The following is a 14,905-nucleotide window of genomic DNA, read 5'->3' as shown; positions in this document are numbered from 1 at the left end:
GGGAATCAAGAACATAGGTAACACTAGTACTTCTAGGAATAGAATCATTCGTGAAAGTGGCGTGCTTGCTCATTTCGGTGTATCATATGGATCATGCCAAAAGGAAAGAAGGGATAGCCTTAACATACCTTTGCAATCTTCTCTCCAATCATCAATCAAGCTCAATATGATCTTCTTACGTCTACAATGAGTAACCCGACTTCGTAGACATCATATAAGCATTGTAACTCTTATATTTCAAAATAAATATTTTATAAAAAAATGGACAGCACCTCCCCTGTTTTTACTACATCCCATAAGTTACTAAAAGTCACCAAACAACAACAATATAATTCACAATAAGCTCTCTGATTACTTCAACAACCATTTTGAGCGGCAAGCTCAAATTACAATTAACAAAATATAATTTAATCAAATTTCTTTTCCACGAATCTGCCTACATCTTACCCGGGGGCCTCGGGTGAGTTTCGGATGCTTAACGGATCATTTTGGACTTGTGAAAGATAGCAGATTTTCTAGTTTTCCCAGTTGTTGGTTTCCTTCTTCGCGTTCGCGAGGGGTATTCCGCATTCGCGAAGAGGAGCTGGAGGCAGGAGGAAGATTGTTTTTCGCGTTCGTACAGCGGGGGTCACGTTCGCGAAGGGGTTGTTAGGCAGTGCATCGCGAACGCAAGAAGGGCATCGCGTTCGCGTAGAGAAAGTTGAGCGGCTGGGACCCAGACCTTTTTGCCTACGCGTTCGCAATGTTGGTCCCGCGTTCGCGTAGGGTTGAGCTGAGTGGTCTTCGCATTCACAACAAGGGTATCGCGTTCGCGATGAAGGGATTTTGGGCCAAAGTAAGTTGTGCTTTGCGAACGCGAGGTTCCTTATGTGTTCGCGAAGAAGGATTTTCCTTGGCAGAATATAAGATTTCAAAAACGAGGGTTTGGCCATTTTTATCAAAACTTGAGTTTGAGAGCTCGGATTTGGGCGAGATTTTGAGGGATTTTCAGAGACATAAATTGGGTAACGATTCTTCACTTGATTTTGGTTATATCCCACTAATCTATCGCTAATTTCATCTTTTAATTTCTGATTTGGGTGGAAAAAATGGGAAGAAGTTCTTCAACTAAGATTTTGGGTTTTGATTGAGATTTTGATATCGGATTTGGATAATTTTGGTACGAGTGAACTCGTGAGTGAATGGGTGTTCATATTTTGTGACTTTTTTCCGATTTCGAGACGTGGGCCCGGGGAGGCTTTTTAGGGAGATTTTTAAAATTCTTGTTAAAGTCTTGATTTCATTAATTAAATTAGTATATTATAGTTGTATTTATGGTATGAAATTGTTTTTGGCTAGATATGGGCAATTCGGAGTCGGATAATCGAGGAAAGGGCATTCTTACTGATTGATTGAGCTTGGTTCGAGGTAAGTGGCTTGCCTAACCTTGTATGGGAGAAATTCCCTTAGGATTTGGTACTGTTGTGACATGTGAGCGCTATGTACATGAGGTGATGAGTATGTACACGGGCTATTTGTTGTAAACCCCGATTTATTTTACTGAGTAGTAACTTATTTTTCCTTTAATTTGAGTTATACCGTTTAAATGAGTATTAGTCTGTTTTCATTCTTAATTGAGTTATTCCAATATGTGTAGTTATCATGTTTAGTCTAATATCGCATGTCTACGTGATTTAACTGCTTATTTGAACTCTGTGAAGCATGCCTAGTTGATTTTCCTGCTTTTCCTTGTTCTTTATCAGTATAACTGTAGAAAGCTTGTTGTTAATTATCGTATTTATCGGTTTGAGCTGTGTGTTTACTTTTGAGACTACGAGGCAGTTCCTTGAGAGTTCTCCCTGCATATTTACTTTTGAGACTACGAGGCAGTTCCTCCGGAGTTCTCCCTGCACATTTACTTTTGAGACTACGAGGCGGTACCTCGGGAGTTCTCCCTGCATATTTACTTTTGAGACTACGAGGCGGTTCCTCGGGAGTTCTCCCTGCACATTTACTTTTGAGACTACGAGGCGGTACCTCAGGAGTTCTCCCTGCATATTTACTTTTGAGACTACGAGGCGGTACCTCGGGAGTTCTCCCTGCACATTTACTTTTGAGACTACGAGGCGGTACCTCGGGAGATCTCTTTACTTCTTTACTTCGGGACTACGAGACGGTATTTCGGGAGATCCCCTGCTGTTTACCCCTATGTTGTACTGCTTTTTTTGCTGTGTTTTCCTTTTGTTAAATTCCACTCTCTTAATATATTGTTATATTTCCCTGCTTTATGTATTATATACCAGTGTGCATGACCTGACCTCGTCACTTCTCGACCGAGGGTAGGCTTGGCACTTACTGGGTACCGTTGTGGTGTATTCATGCTACTCTTTTGCACATGTTTTTGTGTGTAGATCCAGGTACTTCTTATCAGCCCCGCAATTAGCTGAGAGTGCTTGGTGTTGTACAGAGACTTCAAGGTATATCTGTCATGTCCGCAGACCTAGGAGTCCCCCTCTATTCTCCCCTATGTCAAACACTTCCTGTATTCCTTTTATTAGACTCTGGTGTATAGAGTTGCTATTTTTCTTCTGTAGCTTGTGACTTACGATGTTCCGGGTTTTGGGAAGACTGTGTATTTATAGAGTATTGGTTATTGTACATACCGAGCGACATTGTTACTAGTTATTCAGTTATCCACTGCTGTTAGTTGTCAAGTTTTACTTACATTTTGTTATTTTTCGCAATTTGTTAGGATTACCTAGTCGTAGAGACTAGGTGCTGTCACGACGTTATACAGAGGAAGTTTGGGTCATGACAGTCATTTTGTGTATTTGAGCCCTGTTTCCCCTATTTGTTGCTTCCCGTATGCTTCTTTGTTGTTTTTTAACTTGTGGGAATGGTTGGTTTTCTTTTAGGGAAGTTTTGAAGTAATTTGGAATACTTTGTTCCAAGGTTGGAAGTTTAAGTTATAAGAGTTGACTTGTCACGACCCTAAATCCCCACCTTATGATGTCGTGATGGCACCTAGTCTCTAAGACTAGGTAAGCCTAACATACATCAAGATTTAGCAAGAATAACGATTTAAATATAAACCTTAATTGGTAGTCTATCATAATAAATCCAAACATATACAACTGTCAATAACTCCCAAAACCTGGTGGAACCGAGTTATAAACTCTATAGAGAATGCACTAATAACCTCGAAATACAATACTATTTTGAACAGGAAATAAAAAGTAATACAACTAAAAGCAGAAGGTGACTTCGGGTTTGCGAACGTCGAGCAAGTGTACCTTGAAATCTCCGGGAATAACTAATCAATCACTGGCGTCCGACACAAGTTGATGTACCTGGATCTGCACAAAAATATACAGAAGCATAACATGACTACACCATAATGGTACCCAGTAAGTATCAAGCCTAACCTCGGTAGAATATTGACGAAGCCAGGTCAAGACACCTACTAGGACAAGAAAAACTGAACAGAGTATAATATAGACTAATAACGGGAAATAAGAAAGCGAATAATAACAAAGCAGTACAATAATGTAGACTAACAACAGGATTTAAGGCAGTATAGGTAACAAGGAGTGAACACATGATAAGAACAATAAGTAATTCAATGCGGACAGATACAAGTAAGGCAAATGAAATAACCAAAATTGTACAACCAACAGGTTTTTTTAACAAAGAATTTACAACAAGAATCATAACAGAGGCACCATACCTCATATCCGCATTTTTCACAATTTACAATCACAATCTTCCTTATATCACCACGTGAGACTTGCATTTGTATATTTTTGAAAACAATTTCCCAAAATGGCTTCACACACTTTAGCCCCCTTATCTTGCCGTGTGGCTTCAAGTAAATCCCATACTAGCAACACGTGCATAAATCCCACCTTATGTCACCACATGCACATCAATCCCTATCCTTATACCACCTCATGCATATCAATATCACAATACGATAACAACCCGCACCATACGTGCCCATATGTCACAACTTGCCAAAATCAACAATATTGATATTACCATAACATATAGCCTACAACTCAACCACATTGTGTTCAAAAGTCTCAATAACAACAAATAAATGAGAAGCGACTCGACAAGGAAGGATATATCAATAGTCACAACTTTAACCTGCATGTGCTAATAGCCTTCATAACAACAACTTCAATAACCCACATGCGCTATAGAGATTTAGAAAGTCATAGCTTTAAGTTCATTAGTAATGAGTGACTTAAACATATTGAATTTCTTTCAAAGAGTTGAGCATAATGATTGCCAATTGAAACACAAGTTAGAATTTTAAGCGATTAATACACCATTTATTCTCGAAATACTTTTCCCAAAGGGGAGCTTTATATCTTTAGTATTAACTCATGAGTATGTAAGAACTCAAACATGTTGGAAACACTTACAAAGGAGAGAATGGTGATTTACAATTGAAACATGGATTCAAATCTTATGCATTAGTTACAACAACCATATTTGGACATTTTCCCACGGAGGGGGAGCATAACACAATAGGGGAAGTTTGAACATGATTCGAGCACATAAACATTTAAGCATTTCAATCATTGAAACAATTTGGAATAGTAGGAATAGAAGTTTAAACAACCAGATTTGGAACTTACGAGGAACTCATGGATTCCGATTCTAGAAAGGGGGTTTAGCCAACATACCTCAATGAAGCTTTCCCTTAGAGTTACTACAACGTTCCATACTCCTAGCAACCTCAATCTATAGAAAATAAACAAAATTTAACCATAATTAAGAAGGTGTTCTTAGATTTAGCCCTTTCTGACGTTTCCTCAAACACCTAATATGCGAAATCGACTACAAGGTCAAATAATAAAAAATTCCTATAACCTCACAATGAATTTTCAAGAAGCCAACCAATATACAATATCCCTACAACACCCACCAACCATCATTGTCACATGCATGCCCCACCATTTACTTCAAACCCACCAAAATCATATTTCCTAGTCTTTACATACTCCCAAATTCGAGATTGAGGGCTTATTGCTTCCGATCACCATCCCACTAGCCCCACCATGAAAACATCCTACTTAAACACATTATTAAACTTTGCATAAAAGCTATGGATGAAGTCTTACCTTGTAAGTAGAAGGTCTTGTGAGTTTCCTTCTCGAATTCACAAGGTTTGACGAAGAGTTGGAGAGTTGAATTGTTAGAGCTTTTCCCTCTATCTCTAAATTGATATCCTCACTCTAAAACATCAAGTTATAACTTATAAAATGACCCCTAAGGCATTATATAAAAATAGAGTCGGATTAGAAAATTTTCAAAAATAACCTTCGATGTCAATTATGTGATGCAATTCCGTGGTAGCAAAATAGGTATGTGGCCGGCAGAATGGCCACAAAAAGGTATGTCAATTCCGTGATACAATTTCCCAGTAGCAGAATAAATCTGTTATCTGCAGAATGGCCACAAAATGGTCTTCAAATTTTGAGTTGCATCTGAATCATTTCGTGGTGATTCCGCGGTTAACGGAACAAATCCGCTATAGCATAATGGACCACATAATCGTCATTTTCTGCAAATCCTTCTACCAACTCCACGAGGCATTGCACAATCCAAAAATCTATGTTCTGGCACGTTAGCTTCCTTGGCACCATTAACTTTTACGGGGCCTTACATCCTACCCGCTTAGGATCATTCATCCTCGAACGAGAAATAAAGTCCACCTAAAACGCTAGACATGACTTAACTCTTCATTCACACACCTCATGTTCCAAATTCGGCTAACTCCCCAAATTTCTAGAAATTTCGGCAGAGTTTCCCCTATATTTGGGCATATCCACCTGTCAGAGAGCCCAGAAACCAATTCTAACAACACATCCATAACCCCCCGAAACATCACAACATATTAATGACACAAATCTCAGCATTACACGCGTTACATCACCAAAAAGTGGTATCTCAACATCAGTTGTACATGTTTAAATCATAACACATAGGAAGTACACCTCTCTTTTTTTTCTAAAGACATCAATTTGGTTAGACAAACAAGTGAGAATATTTTATTTTCCTAGTACCCTCAGCCTCCGAGGTGACCTCCTCGACTCATAGACTTCTCCATGACACTTTGACGCAGGCAATCTCTTTATTTCATGAACTTCCGAACTTGTTTAACATGGATGACAATCCGGTACCTCTCATAAGTCAATTCTTCATTAACTTCACTAGCCTCCAACGGGAGGATGAGCGCCAACTACCTTCTTTAACATAGACAAATGAAACACCAGGTGTACTAAGGACATCTCTTGAGGTAGCTCGAGCCTATACGCCACTTGACCAACCTTCCTCAGAATTCCATAAGGTCCGATATACCTTGGACGCAATTTACCTTTCCTAACAAATTACATAACGTCTTCATGGTGATAATCTTGAGAAGCACTCCTCCACTTTCTCGAACACCCAAATTAAACTTTTGGTGACCTTCAACTTCCTCCTCCTTATTCTATGATGTGTTTGAATGAATATGACCATAGAGTTTACTACCCAGTATGTTTGATCCCTGAGTGATACTTTTTACATGTTTGAACCTTCAACTCCAGATAGATTAATACAAATTGGAACAACAAGGTTTGAGATTGAGCTGGAATTGTTCAAGAATCCATCAATGTGTTGAGTAACAGCGTTTCTAGGAGTTATATCCTAATAAGTAACAAGGTAGTGCTGGCATAGTTAACCATGGTGATAAAATCATTTATTCAACCAAAAGAAACCTAGAGTAACTAGTACATATGGATAACTTGAGAACCATGTATATGATCTCAAAATGTAAAAGAAGTGAGTCAATTTAGACATGTGATATATCGAAGGCATGATCGGGAGGATAAGGACAATGGCATAGGTTACTCTTTGGGGACGAGGAGTCATGAAAAAGTTAGTGATTAGTTCTTTATGCCACATGTGCCTTATTTGGAAAAGATAAGTCTAAGGTGCGATAGCCAAGTACGTGAAATAAGATGCCTCCTTGAGTTTAGGGAAAATCAGTTGAACTCAAGGTGAGATGATACTTGCACCATGGGTATGATAGAGGTTTTAAAAATATATGAAGTCGTATTATGCTCTAACGTTAATTAACACAAGGAACCTAGGCCTTAACCCCATGAGATTGAAAAAGAGGTTGGGCACTTGTGAGGTTATTACTATGGAAACTTAACCCTTCCCAATATTTGATCCTATACGAGAGGACTAGAGATGTGATAGACTTGTTCCTCAAGTTGAGACATCCAAAACATGTGTCTAAATCTAGAACGTCCACCCCAAGTAGGGAAGGAAAGGTCGCGGTAAGGCTACTTAAGTTCAACCACACAAGAGTGAGATCATGTACCTAGGACATCTTAATATTGGGGTGACATCATCCATGGCTTAGAGGGGTTCTAGTGGTTAATGTGATGCTTCAGAGAGAAATACAAAAGATGAACACATGTCCACCCATGGATGTGGAATGCTAAAGAAGGTAAACTCTCTGCATATGAAAATGTATATGACATGGTAAGCGATCTTAGATGCGGAGTGTTAAAGATAGTGGAACCCGAGGAAGTATTATTGAGTAGATGGGGCAGGTTTGCGAGTGTTCATAAGGAGCCTACAACAGGTTTGTGACTTGGCAAGTACCTAGACACCAAAGAGAGATAGGACAAGCATGAGAAACATATGTGATGCAATAGTAACCCAAAAGTGTATTCGGACTTGATGGGGAGCCCATTAAGAACCCTTATGAGAAGGGAAGTGCTAGAGCGATACATGGAAGGACACTCTACCTTATGGGTATCCCAGCAAGTGCCCAGGGACTGGCGCCATTAATTTACAACTAAGGGAGAATAGTCAGAACATGTCGCAAAGGTGGAAAGAGAGGATGAACTCTTGTTATGAGATAAACACTTTTTTGCCATAATAACTCTCAAACTGAAATACCTGGCCACGTCATTGGTAGCTACAATATTAGGAACAAGGTGAGTTACTTACTAAGGATGGAACTAGGTGGACTAAAAGTCACACTGAGGTGGGAAAACAAAAGATCTTCCTATGACGATTTTGTGAGGTTCTCAAGTTTCGGTGAAGCCTTATGCGGACAAGTGACCCTTTCTAATAACATATACACATATGATAGGTGCTGAGATATGCTCTTATGTCGCTTAGACAGTCAAAAGGGTTCATGATAATGTTCACAAAGGGAGTAAAGTGATTCCTTAAATCCTTTGAGCCACATACACATGAGAGAGAGTGGGTTAAGAAAGACCTCAACACAAGGTTGATTTACATTAGACTTGATGTCATGTAGGTTAATATTATGGAGGTGGGTGCACAAGTGAGCAGATGTTATTTATTTGAAACAGAAGGTTCTATTCATCAGGTATAGTCCTTTGTTGGGAATTTGGGGAAGTAAGTGGAAAGTATTAACCTAGGGTCATAACTCGATTCAAGAAAATCATTATAGAACTCAATTACTTAAGAGGTTGTGTGCAAGAGAGTTGTGGTAAAGAGGCTTCACGATTAATGCATCCCGTCCAAAAAGTGGGTACATGCAATATTTTGTAACTCAATGTCTTGTTAAGATCATATTTATGTTGGCTCTTCAATATAGATGTGCATATATGACAAGGAAAATTATGTGGTATTCATAATGATGTACTAATGAGTGACTTACTTGGTGACCTTAGGTTGTCGGGGCAGTGCCTTAACTGATGCCCCTCGACTCCACACCCATAACATGAATTGGTACGATAGCTACATACCCCCGAATGACACCTCCTACACTTCACACAATGAGGATAAGATCTGCTAGGCTGGCTCGTCTCACTGGTGAGATCTTTGGTACTATCTATTTTGCTTACACCATGAGCATCCTCCTTACCCTTCCTTTTTCCCTTTATCATAGGAGGGTTAACAATCTCTGTACCAGCTTGTTGTGTGGGCCCTTGGAATTGCCCAAGCCTACTTCCCCTAAAATGCTCCTGAGCATACTTGCGACATGACGCTAAATATTCCTTTCCGCACGCCGGGCAAACCTGGCTGGGGGTACCCAACCTGGGGCATTTTTCCTTCTTGTGCCCCCTATTTCCACAACTATAACATATTTCAAGAGTTATACAACATATCCCAGATGGCGGTTCTTAATAATCAGACATTCCGGTTTATTGTTACAAACAACCCTCTTTCGTTTCCTAGGTGCCCACGCCACATGATCCGGTGGTTTGGTGACATTAAGGGGAACAAGGGCATTTCCCCAATCAACTAGTGCTTCCAATCCCTCCACGACTCGACCCATTCTCCCAATGAACTCTTATGTAATCTCCCTCAGATTCAATGGCGGGGCCACTCCCTCCTCACTACTTTGAACTCATGGACTACTCATCTGAAAAAGGATATACAATGGGGATATTAGCTTCCTACCTTGAGCTCTATAGCAAGATCTAGGATTTCAAAGAAGGATGACATTATTAAATGGACAAGTAGCCTCCTAATTATAGATGTGGTCGACAACACACCGATAAGAAGGACTCTACTAGACATGGCTCCGAGACATCCGAGGACACTTTAAAACCTTAGGGTCTAATACCAAGCTTGTCACTCCCCGAACTTGGGGAGCGTGACCAACGCTCAACTGAGATATCCCAGTGAAGCAAGCCTACTTAGTTCCTACCATTCAACCCTACCCATGAATAATTTAGGGATAAGTATATAAATAGTTAAACCAACCAAGGGAATAGTATGTACAATACCAACTTTCATTTTTGTAAGAGCTTCATTTATTATTACCAAAATATTACATGTTCATAGTTTAGAGTAGAACACCCAACAAATACAACAACATCTATAGTTTGTGATCCCAAGTCAAAATACGACCCACAGTACATCTACGGAGCCTCTAAGTGAACAAGAGTACAATATGGAGTACCGGCGACAAGGCCCCGGCTATACCTCAAAAAACTATATGCAAAATAAAATGACATAGGCCCCCGAAGTAGAATAGGGATAACCAAACCAGATGAGAAGAGGGTAAGCTGCTAACGAGGATCAAAGTCGCCTGCTGAGGAACCACCTACATCCATTAACAACGCAGCGCCCATGACAAAAGGGACGTTAGTACATATGGAATAGTACTAGTATGTAAAACTAAATACCCTCTCATGGAATTGAGTACCAACATAAAAGGAGAGAAACATGGAATCAATAAGAAACTCAAGTAATACTAAATGCCAAGTTAAAACACAACCAATTCCAATTAAGTATTAACAATTTTGGTTGGGAGATCATTAGCACCGATACACCACCGTGCTTATAGCACGGAGTCCGATCTCTTCCCGATCGGCTAAGCCGTCTTACCCCAATATGTGCGGATGGACATGATTACCCAATCATCCCACCATGCACGAGGCTCGGAGTCCGATCATAGCTCGATCGGCTAAACCGTATCACTATGAATGAATATGGATCGACATGGTGATATGAATCAAATATAATGATATGAATGAGGAACCACCATGTGCGCGGTACAGTGTTTGATCTCTGCCCGATCGGCTAAACCATCTCCCCACAATGCCCTGTGGGTCGACATGGGGACATGGACTGATGCTAGTAATAAATTCATCCCAATTTAGGGGAATAATATCAACACAGTATAATGGGGATTTACCCCTCAATCAACTCCTACACCGACACGTGTAGTTTCGGGTGTGGGCCTTAACAACCCTTCCTTCCTCGGCTCTCTAATAGTACTGCCAAAAATATTTATTTATTATTTAGGATAATGGAAATAGAAATATAACTGTATTCAACTCATAGTCTTTCATACCATCCATCGCTTCATCAACACTTTTAATCATTTACAACATCTCCATTTCATTGGCACTCTTGGCCATACATAATGTTCTTCATTCATGGCACGATAGTCGCATTTCATATTTCAAACTTTCATTTCTTTATATCCAATGATCATTATCATAAACATCAATATATAGACATTTCGAAAATCATAGCTTTAAGTTCATTAGTAATGAGTCACTTAAACACATTGAATTTCTTTCAAAGAGTTGAGCATAATGATTGGCAATTGAAACACAAGTTAGAATCTTAAGCGATTAATACACCATTTATTCTCGAAATACTTTTCCCAAATGGGGTCATGATGTCTTTAGCTTTAACTCATGAGTATGTAAGAACTCAAACACATTAGAAACACTTACAAAGGAGAGCATGGTGATTTACAATTGAAACATGGATTCAAATCCTATGCATGGGTTAAAACAATCATATTTGGACATTTTGCCACGGAGGGGGAGCATAACACGATAGGGGAAATTTGAACATGACTCGATCATATAAAAATTTAAGCATTTCAATCATTGAAGCAATTTGACACAGTAGGAATAGAAGTTTAAACAACCACATTTGGAACTTATGAGGAACTCGTGGATTCTGATTCTAGAAAGGGGGTTTAGCCAACATACCTAAATTAAGCTTTCCCTTAGAGTTAATACAACGTCCCACACTCCTAGCAACCCCAATCAATAGAAACATAGTCAAATTTAATCATAATTAGGAAGGTGTTTTTAGATTTAGCCCTTTTTGACGTTTTCTCAAACACCTAATATGCGAAATCAACTACGAGGTCCCATAATAGAAATTCCTCTACCCCCACCATGAATTTTCAAGAACCAACCAATATACAATATCCCTACAACGCCCATCAACCATCATTGGTCACATGTATGCCCAACCATTTGCTTCAAACCCACAAAAATCACATTTTCTAGTCTTCACAAATTCCTAAATTCGAGATTGAAGGCTTATGGATTCCGATCACCATCCCACAAGCCCCACCAAGATAACATCCTACTTAAACCCATTATTAAACTTTGCATAAAAGCTAGGGATAAAGTCTTACCTTGTAAGTAGAAGGTCTTGTGAGTTTTCCGGTTGAATTCCCAAGGTTTGAGAAAGAATTGGAGAGTTGAATTGTTAGAGCTTTTACCTCTATCTCTAAATTGATATCCTCACTCTAAAACATCAAGTTATAACTTATAAAATGACCCCTAAGGCATTATATAAAAATAGAGTCGGATTATAAAATTTCCAAAAATACCCCCCCCCCCCCCGGATGTCAATTATGTGGTAGCAGAACTGATCTATGACTAGCAGTATGGCCACAAAATGGTATGTCAATTTCGCGATGCAATTATGTGGTAGCAGAATAGATCTGCGGCCAGCAGAATGGCCACAAAATGGCCTTCAAATTCTGGGTTGGGTCTAGTCAAATCTGCGATGCATTTTTATGGTAGCAAAATTGATCTGTGGCCAGCAGAATGGCCATAAAATGGTCTTCAAATTTTGGGTTGGGTCTAGTCAAATCTGAGATGCATTTTTCTGGTAGCAAAATGGATCTGTGGCCAGCAAAATGGCCATAAAATGGTCTTCAAATTTTGAGCTGCTTCTGAATCATTTCATGGTGATTCTGCGGTTAGCAAAACAGATCCGCTATAGCATAATGCACCACATAATTGTCATTTTCTGCAAATTCTTCTACCAACTCCAGGATGCATTGCACAATCCAAAAATCTGTGTTGTGGCACATTAGCTTACCTTGGCACCATAAAAACTTAAATTCCTGACAAAATTTTACGGAGCCTTACAATTGATACCATTATTTATCTTATTTTGCTTTTGAGACTATTTCCTTATTGTTATTGAATTTTATTTTTATATATGGAATGTTGGCTTGCCTAGCAAGCAGGGTTAGGCACCATCCGGCTTTGGCGGGGTTTGGGGTCATGACAGAAAGGCATGTGATAATGTAAAACTTTCAAAATCAAGTTTAGGCTATCAAAGCTTCTTTGTTTTGGTTCTCTATTGCCTAAGTGTGTTTGGTACTTGGCATTCCGACTTCAATAGGCGATAAGGCTTCTGCGCCGTAAATTAGTGAGTAAGTAGTTTCACCTATTGATGTGTGTGTCATTGTTCGAACTTGCAAATAATATTTTCCCTTACAAAACCAATTACGTTACACTATATTACTTTGCAAGTTATGTAAAATGAGTATCCTTGACCTGAGACCTCGTCACTACTTCACCGAGGTTAGTTATAACACCGCACAGACAATTGACGTGCCATAATCATAACATCGCACGGACAACTCACATGCCCTAATCACAACACCGCACGTACAACTCGCGTACCATAATCATAACACCGTAAAGACAAACATGTGCTATGGAAGGTCAACCCACACAGACCGCTCATATGCTGTCGCACTAGCCTATATCAAGAAAGAATATACAATAATACATACATACGAGCAGCGAATATCAAATCACGTATTCATAGAGTGTGGCAAATAGCATGCTAAAGTATATGCATGTGCGAAGTGTACAACCACAATATAATTAAGCGGGTACGACAAACAATCACAAGTATCAGGTTCAAATAGGATATCAAAGCCTATACATGGTATCTAACATGATTGAAGGAGTTCGCGTAGTCATACCAATGATCGAAACAAGAATAATAGGAAGAACATAATCAAGCAAGGCATAATAGAAGCCTAAGTACAATCCGGTCAAAATCATAAATAATATCCGAATATACGCTCGTCATCTCGCATATACGTTGCTTTACACACATTCTAATTAGCCAATTAAGGTCACATACTAAGGGTTTTCCCTCACAACAAGATTAGTCAAGATACTTCAACTAACGAATTCAAACAATACTATAGGAAACGATCCCAACCCATAAAGCTTCGATCTTTGAAAAATTCCCAAGAAGTTACAAAAAGTCAACATGGGCCTGCGTGCCCAAAATATGAAACAAATACCAAATATTGATGGTTCATAACCTGCCGAGTCCAAATATATGATTAGATTCTAAAATCGAGTCTAAATCATTACTCAAATTTCCAAAATACGCTCTCTTAATGTGTAGGCAAAAGCCCAAAATTTCCTTCAAAATTCCATGAAAGCCCCAAATTTCCTTCAAAATTTCATGTTCTTAGTGTATAGATCCATGAGGAAATAAAATATATAATCAAATTCAAGTAGAAATTACTTACCATCAAAGTAGTAGTGAAAATCGCCAAAATCGCCTCTTTCCGTGCTCCAAAACTCAAAATAATGAGAAAAGAACAAACCCTCAAAATATAACATGCTGCTAGGGCCTATCGCATCTGCAACCCAAAAGCTCGCTTCTGCGAGCTTGCTTCTGCGCCACATAGTTCGCATATGCGAACACTTCCCAGCTAACCATCACACCTACAAAAAATAACTCTGTAGATGTGACTCCGCAGGCACACACAAAATCCCGCAGGAGAGCACCTGCTTGGCCTAACAACTCTCGCAAATGCGCATCTTCTTCGCAAAAGCGGACCTCGCATCGGTGCTACCATATAACAGATGCGGTTCTCCTGAGTCTACTCCCACATTTCTTCTGCGATATAAAAACTCACAAATACGTGCAAACACTAGGCCGCAGGTGCGACCACACCAGAACTAGCAATGCCATCAACTCCAAAAAGGTTCCAAAATCAATCTGAAACACACCTGAGCCCCTCGGTACACCGTCCAATCATACAAACAAGTCCAAGTTCATTATCCAAACTTATCCAAAGGCTCGAAGCACCATAAATAGAATCAAAACCAAGAATCGAAGATCAAGTCATTCTCTTAAGTTTCAAACATTCTAACTTCGCTGAACATACCGAACCACACTTACACATTCCATTTTACAACCAAACTCCGCACACGAGTTTCAATCAATCTAATGAATCTATCCAAGGTCTCAAAACCACAATAGGAATACAATAATGCTAAAGTGAACTCTCGGTCAAATCTATGAAATCTCCAATTTTTTATATTTTCAACTTTCGATAAATAGAGCC

Source organism: Nicotiana tomentosiformis, chromosome 6, assembly GCF_000390325.3.
Source record: "Nicotiana tomentosiformis chromosome 6, ASM39032v3, whole genome shotgun sequence".
NCBI lineage: Eukaryota > Viridiplantae > Streptophyta > Magnoliopsida > Solanales > Solanaceae > Nicotiana > Nicotiana tomentosiformis.
This window is presented reverse-complemented; position numbering follows the sequence as displayed.